Source organism: Manis javanica, chromosome 11, assembly GCF_040802235.1.
Source record: "Manis javanica isolate MJ-LG chromosome 11, MJ_LKY, whole genome shotgun sequence".
Taxonomy (NCBI): Eukaryota; Metazoa; Chordata; class Mammalia; order Pholidota; family Manidae; genus Manis; species Manis javanica.
In genome coordinates, this window is record NC_133166.1 from 81,473,778 (window position 1) to 81,488,960 (window position 15,183).

The 15,183-nt window shown below is 36.4% G+C and overlaps 1 protein-coding gene and 1 pseudogene across 4 annotated transcripts in view; both read left to right on the top strand.

Moving 5' to 3' along the window:
* Positions 1-15,183, top strand: part of DNM3 (dynamin 3) — a 546,077-nt gene that overhangs the window by 422,834 nt on the left and 108,060 nt on the right. The window lies entirely within an intron of this gene.
* Positions 9,520-11,728, top strand: LOC108396556 (small ribosomal subunit protein uS9-like; annotated as a pseudogene).

Consider the following 15,183-nt stretch of genomic DNA (forward strand, 5'->3'; position numbering starts at 1 on the left):
TAGGGATCTTTCACCCATGATATTATTAAGTCAGTTGAGATTTTTTATATTTTTACCACCTCTTGGAGTAACACATTTCATAAAGAGAAGGTAGTTCAACTCCAAGGATGTATACATGTCATTAAGGGAGCTCAGAGGAAGGGAATGGCTCATGCATTCCTTATTATTGCTACCTGGAGAAGACTCAGGGAAGGGGGTATTTGGGTCAAGGCTGTAAAGATGAGCAGGAGTTCTCCTGGTGTTGAAGAAGCAGGGGACAGAGTCATCAGTGCATGAAAAGGCCTGAAGGATGAAAGGGTGTGTGTGCCATGGGACCCCGGCCATGGATATCCATGATGATAATCATCATCACCTTCTGCTTAAATATCACTCTTTTATGCAAAGACATAGGTTGCCACTGAAGTGCTTTTTTTTCAATCTGATTTATTTTCTTTGCAGAGTCCATTATATCCATTTTGCTGAAAACTGTGAGTGCCCCTAAAATGGCTTCCCCAAACAAGTCCTTGAGTAGCCCAGCATCCTGCAGACCAGGCTTTTACAAACCTTGCAACAAGGAGATGGATGCACATGAATGGATTTGGGACTTTAAACGGTTTTGTAAATCTAGTTGCATGGTGCTTACCCAATCCTGTTCTCAGTGAAGTGCCACAACAAGAATGGAGGTGGGCTGGGCCCAGGGGGCCAGAGCCCATCTCAGGCAGCCCTCTTCACAAAGCTGCCTGCACTTCCCCCATGCACCCAGGACATCTCTGTGCCTCAGACAGAACAGCCACATAAAAACCTATTTTACCATATGCTAAGGATGCACACAAAATTTTCCAAAATGAGTTTAAGGAACTGACTTTGATATAACTTGACATGATTAAAATAATATTAATAATAGTATCTACAGGTAATAATTTTAAAATAGTCTGAAATGCTAATTTTGTCAAGATCCTTGCATGAAACCGTTGATATCACAATCATGCCAGTCCCTCTCCTTTTAAAATTTTCCTCTACTCTTTCTTTTAAACAATATCCCAATACCGATAAACTTACACAGATATCCTCACCCCAATCACAGGCTCTAAGATTTTTCATCAAACTCTCTCTCTGGGTGGTTGGAGCTAACACAAATTCATACTCCATATTATCCCATAATCATTGTTTTATTATTCTTGTTCAATACTGTGCCTTCTGGGATTTAATGTTGCTTCTCATATATTGATAGTTCCTCAATCATAAATCTTATTATTTGCAAAATTTTTTAAAAGAGTTTTCCTTTTAATGTATACAATACTTCTTAGAAATTAACTCACATGAAAGACCCTACTTAAGGTGAGTCTCAAATAACACTGACAGGAGTGAGGCTGGGCAGTATTTTTTCCCTAGCCCATGATAAGGCGCGGCATGGAGGGCCTGATGACCACTCTGTAGTCCTGAGATTTTAGAAATGCTAAGCTTAAGCAGATCGTTACCACTATCTTTTATGACCTAATAAATGAGATGATGGAGAATAATTGTGGTTCTCTCTCTGTTTTCTTCACCAGTTGTCTTTCATTCCATTCTATTGTTTTGGGCTAAATGAAGTTGGATTGCAAAAACAATTTTAAAAAATTATATTGTAATATTGGCTAATATCCCTGCTATTGGTTATGCCCATGTAGACCCATGACCTGTGGCTGTTAGGCTTGTCCTCCTATGGGAAAATACTTAACAAAGCTAATAAGTCATATTGAAATAAAATAAACAAATTCACATGGTACCCAGTGTCACAGCCACATGTAGTATGGTTATTGTTTATTATCCTGAGACATCAGCCCTCATCTCCAGCTGCCCAGTGGGCATTTTCACTCAGAAGACCTCTGTCACTTCTTGTTTAACCCATCTGAAACCAAAGCCATTACTCTGTCTTCAAAGCCACCTCTCACTGTGGGAGTTTTAGGGGGCCAATAAGTCACACCCTTTTCTCCCTCTGTCTAGTTAAAATTTGTTACTGCTGTTTTTAGAAGCACAGGAAACAAATAGATAAGGATGAAACAAACAGATCTAGATCTGTGACCAAATGTCTTGCTAATACTCAGTCCCCAGTAACCATGACACAGCTGAGCAGCCCCCGCCTCTCCCACAGAGCAGGGCTCGCCAGAGCAGCTTGGAATGGGAGAAATGTGTGTGCATCCTGCAGGCACAAGTTGCCCAATTTCTCTTGTATAACACACCAATCAAATCACTTGGTTCTCCTCCTCTTTGGGGGAGGAAACAATGAAGTCTGGGGAAAAGGGGCAACATGCCAGGAGCCAAAGGCCTGTGAAGAAGCCAGATCAGGTTCCCGCTAATGAATCACTCTAAACTCTTCTATTTTTATTTAGATTAATCTTCTTAATTTATGTGACATCAGATTATCTTAGCATTGCTTGTGATGAAGAATATTTTATATTGTAAGAATTTCCACCATTTAAATGGTAATCTGCCTTATGATCTTTTTCATCATAAATAAGACCCACAGTTATAACTGAAACTCACACTTTCAGCTCTTTCATCATGACTGTGATTAACACTGACAGGGACCTGGTATTACGGTCACTGACAGCCAGAGAGAGTCGGGACTGGTGGTGACTCAGGTGATTCTGCAGCTGCACTTACAGTAAATGTGTTTGGCAATGCTCATATATTTTAAAATATTTTTCTAAAAATTAACTTTTTAATTTAATATTTGTATTTATTTGCACTGTACTATGTCAAGAAAAAGAAATATCACAGATTAAATATCAAATCAAGTGAGGTGAAAGAAACTTGTCCCTTTGGCAACAAATCATACTACTTTGTAGTCAAAAAGCCACAGCCAGCCTTCTATTTAAAACTTACATTGATCTTTGAGGGTGATACTGGAAGACAAGGAAAAATATTCTAAGAAAACAAAGGGCACTAAGTTAATCAGTCACTGGTGATCATTTTAGTCTTGCATTCATTCATTCACAATTATTTACTGAGTACATTCTATGTGTTGGGCTCTGTACTTAGGTTCTGTGAACAAGAGAAACATGTTGTTCTTCACTCTCATGGAACTTTATAGTACAGTGAGGGAGATGATAGCACATAATAATTACTTAACTACAACTGTTAATTACAACTCTGTAAGAATTTGTAATAGAGTGGCCTATCCATTTTGGGAATTCAGTGATGGTTAACGCTAACACTAGAAGAATATGTAGAAATAGACTAGGTGAAGGGAGAAGGGAAGATTGTTCCAGGCTGAATGAATAGCATATACCAAGACCCTGAGGCAGGAAGAAGTTTTGTGTGTTCATGTAACTGATAACTGGAACCTAGTGAGAAGAGTCAAGTCCAGGTCATTTGCTATCCCATAGGGCCACATTAAGATTGTTGGTCTTTATCCTAATGTAGTGCCAAGCCAGTGAAGGGATTGAGTTTGGCTGCAGAATGGAGAGTAGGAGTGGAACATGTGCAAAGGTTAGGAGGTTTTGAATCGACAGAGGTGAAGGTACCAATGTCCTGGACTAGACTGGAGACAATAGAGGTGGAATAGAGGTTTATCAGGGGGCAGCATTGACAGAATTGCCTGATAGGAAATGAAGTAGGGGAGAAAGAGAAGTCAAGAATGACACCTAAGTATCTAGCACAAGCACCTAGGTGGAAGGAGCTACCATTTACCAATATGAGGAAATGGGGGAAAGGAAGATTTAAAAGATAATCAATATTTTGAAAGTGGAAATAACCAGGATACAGCTGTAACCTGGAGGAGAGTCTGGGATTTGTGAATGGCCAGTGTATACATGACACTGAATGCAGGTGGTATCTTGATCGTAGTCCTCATAGAGAAATCTCTTAGGAAAATCCCTACTTGGTGGTGGTGGCTAGATTTTATTTTATTTTTTAGGTGTAATTGGCATATAACATTGTATTAGTTTCAGGTATACATTATGACTCAATATTTGTATATATTGCAAAATGATCACAATCTAGTTAATGTCATCACCATGCTAGTTACAAGAATGTTTTTTTTTTTTTGTGATGAGAACTTTTGAGATTTACCCTTAACAAATTTCAAATATGTAATACAGTATTCCTAACTATAGTCACCATGCTGTGCATTACATCCCTGTGATTTGTTAACTTTATAACTGGAAGTTTATACCTTTTGACCCCCTTCACCCATTTCATCTCCCCTACCACTGACAACCACCAATCTATTCTTTGTATCTATGAGCTCATTTTTTGGTTGTTGTTTGCTTGTTTGTTTGTCTGTTGTTAGATTCCACATGCAAGTAAGATCAAACAATATTTGTCTTTCTCTGTGTAACTTAGTTTGCTTAGCATAATGCTCTCAAGGTCTCCATCCATTAGCATAAAGCCTTCAAGGCCCATCATGTTGTTGTAAATGGCAGACTTTCTTTTTAGTGGCTGAATAATATTCCATTATAGATTAGATAGATATCTCCTATTTTCCTTATCCATTCGTCCCTCAGTGGACAGTTAGGTTGCTTCTATGTCTTGATTATTATAAACAGTGCTGCAGTGAACATGGGGGTGTGTAGGTCTTTTCAAATTAATGCCTTTGTTTACTTCAGATGAATATCCAGAAGTAGGTTGGCTGGATCATCTGATAGTTAAATATTTTTAATTTTTTGAAGAACCTCCATAGTGTTTTCCATAATGGCTGCACCAATTTATATTCCCACAAACAGTGCACAAGAATTCCCTATTCTCCACATCCTCACCAACATCTATTTCTTGTCTTTCAGCCAATCCAACATGTGTGAGCTGCTATTTCAGTGGTTTTGATTTGCATTTCTCTGATAATTAGCAATGTTGAACACCTTCTTATGTATCTGTTGGCCATCAGTATGTCTTATTTGGAAAAATGTCTTCAGATCTTTCACCCAGTTTTTAAATCTGATTGTTTGTTTTTTGCTATTGGAGTTCTTTATGTATTTTGCATATTAACCCCTTATTAGATATACAATTTGCAAGTATTTTCTCCCACTCAGTAGTTTGCCTTTTTATTTTCTTGGTGGTTTCTTTTGCTTTGCAAATCTTTTTAGTTTGATGTAGTTTTGTTCCCTTTGCTTTGTTGTCAAATCCAAAAACCAAGACCAAAATCAGGTTGCTTATCACCCATGTTTTTTTTTTAGTAATTTTATGGTTTGAGGGCTTAGACTTAAGTGTTTAATCTACTTTTAGTTAATTTTTGTGTATGGTACAAGATAATGGCCCAGTTCATTTTTTTCCATATGGTTGTCCAGTGTATATTCTTGGTTCCTTTGTCGTAAGTTAATTCACTATATACATATGGGTTTATTTCTGGGCTCTCTATTCTGTTCCATTGATCTGTGCATCTGGTTTTATGTCAATACCATATGAAATTTTAATCTGGTATGTAATACTATTTTGTCCATTTAGTAAATAGTATATAATTATAATTTTGAGTTGCTATTTGCCACATTTTTGAGGGGAAGTTTTACTTATTTTAAGTAGTTTGTGGGGAGGGTTCTGTTAAATTTTTATCATAATTTCTAGTTTTATTGTACTTCTTTTTTTATTGTAGAATGAATGAAATCAGGAATATTCTGTGTAAGATATAAACATTCATAGTCCTACCTTATTAAATTTATATTATTAAAATCACAGGTTTGATTCTCAATTTATGATAATTTACCATCTTGGTATTATTGGTTCATTGTCAATAGTCATTGAAAAATTTTGGATGCTGAGAAGACTAAAGTGTAATCAGTCAGCCAAGAAATATTTTTGAGTGCCTATTATGTAATGTAAATGCTGGAGATACACTGATGAACATTCAAAACTTCATCAGTGAATTTATGTTGCAGCTGGAGGAGTATAAACAAGGGGAAATGAGGTTGGAAAGGTAAAGCAGTCATGGCAAGAAGTTTGGATTTTTTCCTACTCACAGTAAGAAGTCATTGGAGGATTTTAAACAAGGTAGTGATATAGTAAGTCTACAATCACTGTGGCTTCTGTGTGAAGAGTAGAGCAAGAAAGGCAACAAGATGTTAGGAAACTCTAACAATCATCCAGATGAGAGAAGATGGTGGCTTGGATATGGGAGTCTGTAGTTCAGTGCAGAGATTTGGAGTTATCTGCATTTAAATGGATTTAAGGCCACCAGACAGGAAAGATCACCAAAGAGAACGTGCAGATAGAGGGAAGTAGACTATTGAAGGAGCTTGGGGCACTTCAGAATTTAAAAGTCTAACAAAGGAAGAGGGTACAGCAGAAGGGATTAAGAAGTTGTACTGAGTGAGGTGGAAGTTTGGAAATCAGGAGAATGTGATATCACAGAAGTCTTGAGAAGATAACTGAAGACAGAGGGAATGATCAACAATGTCGAATGCTGCAGTGAAGCTAAGAAACATGAACATGGGGAATTGAGCATTTGCTGTGGAAAGATGTAGATTACATGACCTTCATAGGACCTTTATCTATAGAGCAGCAAGGATAACAAATCTCACTGGGGTGGATTGAGGAAAGAATGGGAAGGGAGAGAATAGAGAAAATTATTTGAGATAACTCAAGTTTTGCTGTAAAAGCAAACAGAAATGGAGCAGTTCTTGAGGGATGGAGAAGGATTAAAAGAAAGTGTGTATGTGCATGTGTGTTTGTGTGTGTGTGTGTGTGTGTTAATATGGTTGCTTTTAAGGCATGCTAGTATGCCCTGTGAATGATCCAGTAGTAGAAGGGAAGAAATTGTTGAAATAGAAGAGAAAGGGAATAATTGTAGGAAGTTCATGAAGGCACTAGAAAAAATGGGACCCAGTGTATAAGGTAAGGGTTTGATCTTCTTATCAAATTATATGTTTTTCCTGTGAAATATGAAGCAAGATCATCAGCTATGTGTGAGTGGCAAAGGTATAGTATAGTGAGAAAGCATATTTTATTACAGATCTGTGATAATTCAGAATAACAGTAGGGATGTCTGGGAAAGTTAGGTGCCCATTTGATATTTGTAGTTGGGGATTTGAACTGAAAACACTCAGTACAGGTCTGTAGTTTTTCTCTTGAATTCTTTAGCAACATGGATGTGGGAGCTGAGTAAGAAAATAATTCAGTTGTGGTTTTATTAGGTAAGGAAAATGATGAGGAGAAAGACAAGAAGGGGAGTTGAAGGCTTGCAAGGTAATAGTTATAGTGCTAAGCTGTGTGTGCATGGAAGTAAAGACATGAGGAGGGTGAGGACAAGTAGGGATGTGTTAGGATTAGTGGACCAGTAAAAGTCCATGGTAGATGTTGTTTTCCAGATTTCAAAAAGGAAAACAAAATGGAAATTGTGATTGATGAGTTTATTATCAATGCCCTAGTATATAAGTTAATGATTAACTGTAAAATTCATATTTATAATTATTTAGAAATAAAATCAGTGGTCAATAGGAACTTGCTTTGAATCTTGAAAAACAAGTTCAACCAAACTGATTCTTATTTTTTAATAGACTTGGGAAGATACAATACACTTACACCTTCATGTAGTCATTTGGAATACACATGAAGTAAATAGAGAGACATAATTTAATACCACCTATATGATGGATTTGTGATTAAGTGTTAAGTCTTACTGTTGATATCCAATGAGTACTGGTTAATGGGACACATAACTCTGCTATGGGATCTTTTGAAGCTTGTTTTAGGTCTATGATATGACTGACTACCAATGACTCTGATCATGACATGGGAATATTATGTCATTATAAATATGCAGATAATGAAAAACAGGAAGAATTTTGAATGTATTATTTGCCAGAATCAGGATTCAGAACATCTGAGCAAACTGCAAAATGGGCCAAAAGTAATCAGATGAAATGTAATAATGCTAAATGTCAGTTTTACTCTTATGTTTTAAAAAGTCTGTATGCATTCAGAACAGGAGAGGTCTGGCTTATAGGAGGTCAAGTGCAAAGGACCTAAAGGTCGTGAGAATAATGCATAATAATCATTCTTGTATTTTGTATATTTAATTTATGTATTTACCTGATCCTGGGCATTGTGTTAAGCTCTTCACACATAAAATCTTGTTTTATTATCATAGTAAGCCTAAGGTAGATACTGTTATTATCTCCATTTTATAGATGAGTAAACTAAAATTCAGAGAGGTTGCCTTACCCAATGAAATATAATACAGCCTGAGTTTCAACAGATGTTCATGGTCTTAACCATGAATGTAGATGTTCTGCTACATTCTACTACTAAATTTACATTAGTAAAAGTTTACTGTCTAGAAGGCAGGCAAAAATTATGCCAAACTTCTTCCTTGCATTTGGATAATTTTGCAGCTGGAGATTTGTGATTAGTTGCTAGCATCTCATTTTCAGAAAATCTCTTTAAAGTAGAGCAAATTCAAAGGGGGGCAAGAAGGGTGCCATGCTTCATATGGGAAACATTTGAAACCTCTTTGAGAAGAAACCTTCATATGAGAAGCATTTGAAAAACTTGGCAGAAAGGTTGGCCTGGGGACTAGAGACATGGGGACACATAATATCTGGTCTTAGATGATTGAGGAACTGTCATAGATGAAGCAGTTAAACTCCACATTTTAACAACCACTCTTTTTTTTATCATTGATACACAATCTTATACTGGTTTCAAATGTACAACACAGTGGTTCAACAGTTACCCATATTGGTAAATCCTCAGCCCCACTAGTATGGTTACTGTTTGTCAACATAGAAAGATGTTACAGAAACATTGGCTATATTCTCCATGCTGTACTACTATCTGTGACCAATTTATTCATGATTGAGAATTTTTGTGCCCCTTTATCCCTCTGCCCTCCCTCCTACCTGCCCCAACCCCTCCACCATGGTAAACCATCAGTCACTACTTAGTGCCTATGAGTCTACTGCTATTTTGTTCCTTTTGTCCAAAGATGTTCTTATGACATGTGAATGAAAGTTATACGTATAATCAAAACATGGGCTTATCATGTGGTCATATTCTCCTCGGTATAACACTGAAAGGCTTCTTACCTATGGGGTAAAGTTTCTCATGCCCACTTTTAATGTTGAAGTGATTTTATTTTTTTAAAACTGAAACTTGTAGTTCAGCTTGACTTCATAGTGCAATCATTCAGAAGCTCATATCTGCATGATTGCAGCTGAAATAGACTAAACAAAAGAAAATGCAGTCAGTACAAATTGCTGTGGGTTATCTATATGCCTACAGCATGTGGTGAGAAACTGGAAGCTGCATCCACAGAATTTATGAGACTTCCAGTAAATCAGCTCAGTTCAGTGTTTTAGACCTGTATCCAACTCTCCTTGGATGTCTAGACACAGCCTAAGATGAGGCTTCAAAATTGGGTAAAAATGAAGCAGCCAAAGCTACCAGAAGCCTTTGACCCTCTTCTTATGTTTCAACCAGATAATTATTTTCCCTCTCAAGAATTTGGCTATCTTTGGAGGGAAAAAAAAACAACAAGATTTTCCATGTGAAGAGCCCCTGAAAGAAAATACTCTGGAGAAAGGTCAGTGAGAATGGGCCAAAGCTGAATTCTTCAGATCTGCTTAGAGAATGTGGAAAGTCTGTACCCTCTCTACTTTTCATGCTTTCCAGCTGGCCACGAGCACCAATGGCATTTGTCCAGCTTTGCCTTGGCTCTACCTTTACATCTTAAAGAGACTTACGCTGTGCAGTGGAAATGCCTCAAATGGAAACCCAAGTGGTAACTGAAAGCTGTGGTTAAGAGGTAATCAGAAAAACTGATGAATTTTCATTTCATCAAGACAGTCCATTACCTTTCTGCTCTGTAGCAAAGATATGGCCTTTCAAATTTCCAACAATAAACTTTCATACTTGGAGAATATATTTTACTTAAATGCATCCCACTTTTAATTAAATTTACTCTGCTTGTTGTGCTTTATCTCTTCAAACTTTTTTAGCTTATGTGTTCTATAGAAAGTTAAGGATCAAAAATGAAAAAGGTGGTTTTAAAAACAAGCGTAGACCAATTTCATTCCGTAGTTCTTTTGCTCATTCATTCATTCATTCATTCATTAAACAAGCATTTCTTTTTGGAGGCCTGTGGTAGCCCATGTTGTGCCATTTATTGGCTCAGTGATCTTGAGAAAATCCCCTGCTCTCTCTGTATCTTATTCCCTCAACTGTAAAACAGCTCTACTACCAACGGTAAACCTCTACAGCCAACTTTGCAGGGTTGTTGTGCAGATTAAATGAGATGATTTCTCTCTTAAGAAAGTGAAAAATTAAGAGTTCCTCTTTTACCCTTCTTCATCCACTGCTATATCCAAAAACTCATGCACAACGAAGATGGGACATCTCAGAGGCACTGGAAAGTGGCAGTGCTAGTCAGCAATTTGCAAGACTCAGGCAATGAACTGGATAGAAATTCAGCGAGTGACCACAGTGAATGCTCTACCCTGATTGAGAAAAATGGGACTAAACAGGAAGATAACAAAAAGAAACTTTTATATTTCCTCACTGAATCAATTTGAGAAATGTGGGTGGACACTGTGCCAAGCAGAAATCCAGATAGCTAACTCTAAGACAGCTCCAAGTAAGAATTTAGATGTAAGGAAGTCCAGGTGGGAAATGCCTAATGATAAATACTTATTCAAGTTAAACATAGAGAGTTCCATCTAAATAATTGCTTGAGTATAACAAAATTGAATACAAAGTTTTATTTAAAAAAGACTCTTAAGGAGATGTGAAACGTAATTCAGAAATAATATTCTAGGTCAGTATTTCTACATAGATTAGCAAATGTCATGAGGTAAAGTGGCAGAAAGTAAAAGCTTCTAAATTCCTTACAAAGTAAGGGATATTATTTTATCCCTGGATTTCATATATGCAAGAATGAATTCAGGAATAATTTAGAAAACTTAAATATAATCATTTACTTGTAGAATTGAAAACTACTAAGAAGTATGAAGCAAAAAGGAAGATAATTTCTCAACATACACAAAGGAAATAGTAAAGAGCATTAAAAAACAAAAAGCATATGTCAAAATGACAAAACTAAAACCAAGCATACAACTATGGCAAGAAATAACATGGTTAAAACTCACCTAATCGTAGGCAGTGATTTTCAGATTGGGATGAAGAATAAAATTCAACTACACAGTTGATATTTATATCAGATACATCTTTTTAAAAAGTAAAACAGATAGATAAAAGTGAAAAGGTATTTTTGTGGTCGCGGCGCCGCGCAGTGAGGAGCTCTCGTCCTCGCCTGCAGCCCTGTGGTCCAAGGGCCTTGTCTCGCAGGTCTTCCAACGCAAGACCGACGGGGCGGTGGTGCACTGCACACGCAGCAATGGCCTCATCAAGGTGAACGGTGGTCCTTTGAAATGATTGGGCCGTGTGCGTAGCAATACAAGTTACTGGAACCTGTTTTGCTTCTGGGCAAGGAGCGATTTGCTGGTGTGGACACTGGAGTTTGAATGAAGGGTGGTTGGCATGTGGCCCAGATTTACACAGTCTACCAGTCCATCTCCAAAACCCTGGTGGCCTGTTACCAGAAATACGTAGGTGAGGCTTCCAAGAAAGAAAACAAAGACATCCTCAGCCAGTATGACCAGACCTTGCTGGTGGCTGATCCCCTTCGCCGTGAATCCGAAAGGTTTGGAGGTCCGAATTCCCATACTCGCTATCAGAAATCCTACCGATAAGTCTATCGTGAAAAACAGGGTTCACCTTTATAATAAATGATGGTTGGATTTAAGGTTAAAAAAAAACAAAGTAAAAGAGAGACAAAGATGTGTCAGGCAAATGTAAATAAAAAGGAATTCTTGCAATATATAAAACATGTGTTAATGAAATCAGAACAAAGAACATTATTTCTAAACATATAATAATGTTCAACTTCCCTAGCAAAAATATTAAAGCTTTGATGGAAAATCACTCTTGAATTATAAAATTTGCAAAGGTACTTTAAATATGATAGTATTTTTATGGATGTAATTACATTCATTATTCAGTAAGTATTTCCTGAACATCTATAAGCATTAGTCACTTTGTAAGACCTAGGAGTATAGTGTAATCAAAACAAGATGTCCAAATGTCTTTCCATTTATAAAGATCTTGTTTCATGCTATTCATTCAGTATTACAATTTTCTTGATTTATTCCGATAAATTTTATAGACTTTCTCATAATGTGAATGGAATATTTTCTCATTTTTAAGTTATTGGGAGTATTGACAAAAGCCATTGTTTATTGTATATTTGTCTTACAGGTAATGTTAGCCTTTTAAAGCATCTTATAAATTCTAGTGTTTTGTAAAAGCCACTTGGTTTTTCCAATTCTTCCTGAGTTAATTTTGGTAATTTATATTTTTTAGGACATTACTAATGTCCTCTAGGTTCTTAGTTTTGCCATAGGATCACATATAACATTTTTTCAATCTCCTCTGTTTGTGGTTATATGTCCTATCCTTTCCTATTGTGGTCTTGCATACTTTTGTTTTCTCCTTTAATTAGGATTATAAGTGTATCATCAATTGTTAAAGGGGAAAATACTTGTGGATATCTTTATCCTTTCTTTCCTATTTTATTACTTTTGGCTTTTATCTCTGTTAAGTCCCTCTCTTTGGCTTATTTTGCCTTTTTAATCATAATTTTACAGTTTCTGTAATGAACAGTGACTTTTTTTCCTTTTTTCTCTAAATGATGACCATACGTTAGGCCATAAATTTTCCTAAAACCTGTGCTGTGCACTCCATTGGTTGGATATGATGTGTTTCATTTTTTTATTGCTTCTAAATAATTTATAATTTTGATTTTCAGTTCTTCTTTAGTTCAAGGTTTATATAGGAATATGTTTAAGTTTTTTAGGCTCATTTCTTTTTATTTCCTTTTTTCTTTTTTCGTTTTTTTAGTTTGTGATAAAAAAATGTGATCTATATAATTTCTTCAAATTTTCTTAAGGTTGTTAATGTGTATGTGTGTAGCCCCAAGTGAATGACTGATTTTCGTAAATGTTTTATGAATAATGAAAAATCTTTATCTACTATGTGCTTACTTATTTTTGTCCAATACATTATCCAATTTGAAAAGAGTCTTATAAAAAATTTTTTATATTTGTATTTTAATTAATTATGTACATATTATTATGCCAAGTTCATCTTGCATTTTTAGTAGCATTTGCTTCATTTACTTTTCTACTACGTTATGTGGTGCAAACAGGTTTATGAGTATCTTTTCTTCACAATGTACTTTATATCATTATATAATATTTCTATTTATTCTTTTTTAGTGCACTTAAATTATTTGTCCTATTCAGTACTTTTAAATTCCACCTTATCTGTTAATAATATTCCACTCATGCATTTTTATCTTTGTTTTGTGCTTATCTGATATTTGTGCCTATTCCCTTTTTTTTACAAATAATATGTAACTGAGTTTTGCTTTTTTAAACCTAAATTAATTGATTAGTTGAGAGAACTCAGCCCATTTTCATTAATTTCATAATTAATATATTTGATTAATTCCTGTCATCTTATTGAAGTTTCTTATTTTATTGTGTTGTTTCTTCTTTTTCTATTTTTTCTTTTTTCCTTATTTTTGTTGATTTTATATAAAGGCTATTGATTACCCTTTTTTTTCTTTTTACATTTGGGAGTTCTGTGCTTTTTACTTCATTAACGTTTACATTCATCCTTACCACATAGCCCTATTATTCCTTGAGGCAAATTATCAAATGTTCCTCCCATAAGATTCCTTCTTCTCCCCCTTTTCCCAACACTATCAACCTGTGGGATCCCTTTGCATTCCCATTATCCCCAACTTTTAGACTGTTCGAATCTGTGTTACAGTGTGCCTCTTCTACTTTAGTCCTCAGTTAGCCCTTACATTGCACATTCTTAGATGGTCTACCATTACTTACTTTGATTTGACTCTATGGATATCGCAAGTTTTATTGCTTACCACTGTTTCCTCTCATCTTAGTCTTTCCTCACCTTGAACACTCTGCAGGTTAGTTGTTGGTGGTGTAACCTAAACTGCCATAGGATCCCCCTCAGGTTGGTAGGTGGTGGTGATATCCTGGCTGGCTCTGAGGACTCTCAGTCTGCAGTCCTCTTCAGAGTCCTGCCTTGTTAAGACTCTTAAAGAGTCCATGAATGTGATTTCACTGCCCTCAACCTTTTGAATGTTCAGTCCAGTGCCAGTCTAATTGTTTTTCCTGTGTAAGCAACTTGCTGTTTCTTTACAAAAGACTTTAAAATGTTTTCTTTATCCTCAAGCTCAAGAATCGTTTTAATGTATGCCTAAGTGGAATCTGTTCTCAATTCCACCTGAAATTGCTCTTTCAATGTACATATTTGGATCTTTCTAAAATTCAGAATAAGTTTATTTTTAAAAAGTAGTTCTTCTTTTGTAATCATTTTTTCTTCCTTTTCTTTTTCTTGAACTTCTATTACTTATAGGTTAGATGTGCTAGGTCTTTCTTCCACACTTTCAGAAATTCTCTGTATTTTTCTATTTCTCCCACTGGATCTTGAAATCTACTAATTCTAGGCTCAATATTTATCAGCTCTTCTGTCTTATCTACTCAATCTTATTTTTTAGTTTCAGGAACTCTTTCTTAATGCTGTACTTAAAGCTCTTCAAATCATTATTATTCTGTTTACCCCAGTAGCTGTCCTTTGTTGGTAGACTGTTCTGATTGCTTTCTCTACTCTTTCCCTCTCTGGCTGTTAGGCCTCCTCAGGTGTCCTCTTATTTTCCTTTGTTGATTGCAGTACAGGTCCAGCTTCTGGGGACTTCAAGTAGACTGCTCCGTGAGAGTGAGAAGGCAGACCTCCAAGTCATCATGGGCTGGTAATAGGCAAGTTTCCAGCCCCTCCACACTTCCTTAGGGCCAGTAGATCACTCTGACTCAAGGGTCCTGTGATCATTGAAGGACAGCTCTCCAAAGGGGCTTCTGCAGGCTAGTTCTTGCCTTAGAGTTCTCCTGGTGTGGTCCCAAAGCTCTTATTCAACCCAGAGCAAGAAAGCACTGCAGCTAACTAGCTCACACTCTCTGCCTGAATACCAACCCTAATGTCTGCTTGACTGAAGAAACGAGGATGTGTTTGGCCAAAGCTGGAAATAGAGAGAAAGCAGAGCACGGTTAAGCCATCATCTTCCCAGAATCCCCTGGGAATATAATGATGAGCATAAAAATACACTCCCTGTCCTAATGCTGCTTATGGGCTAGTTGGGAAGATAGACATTAT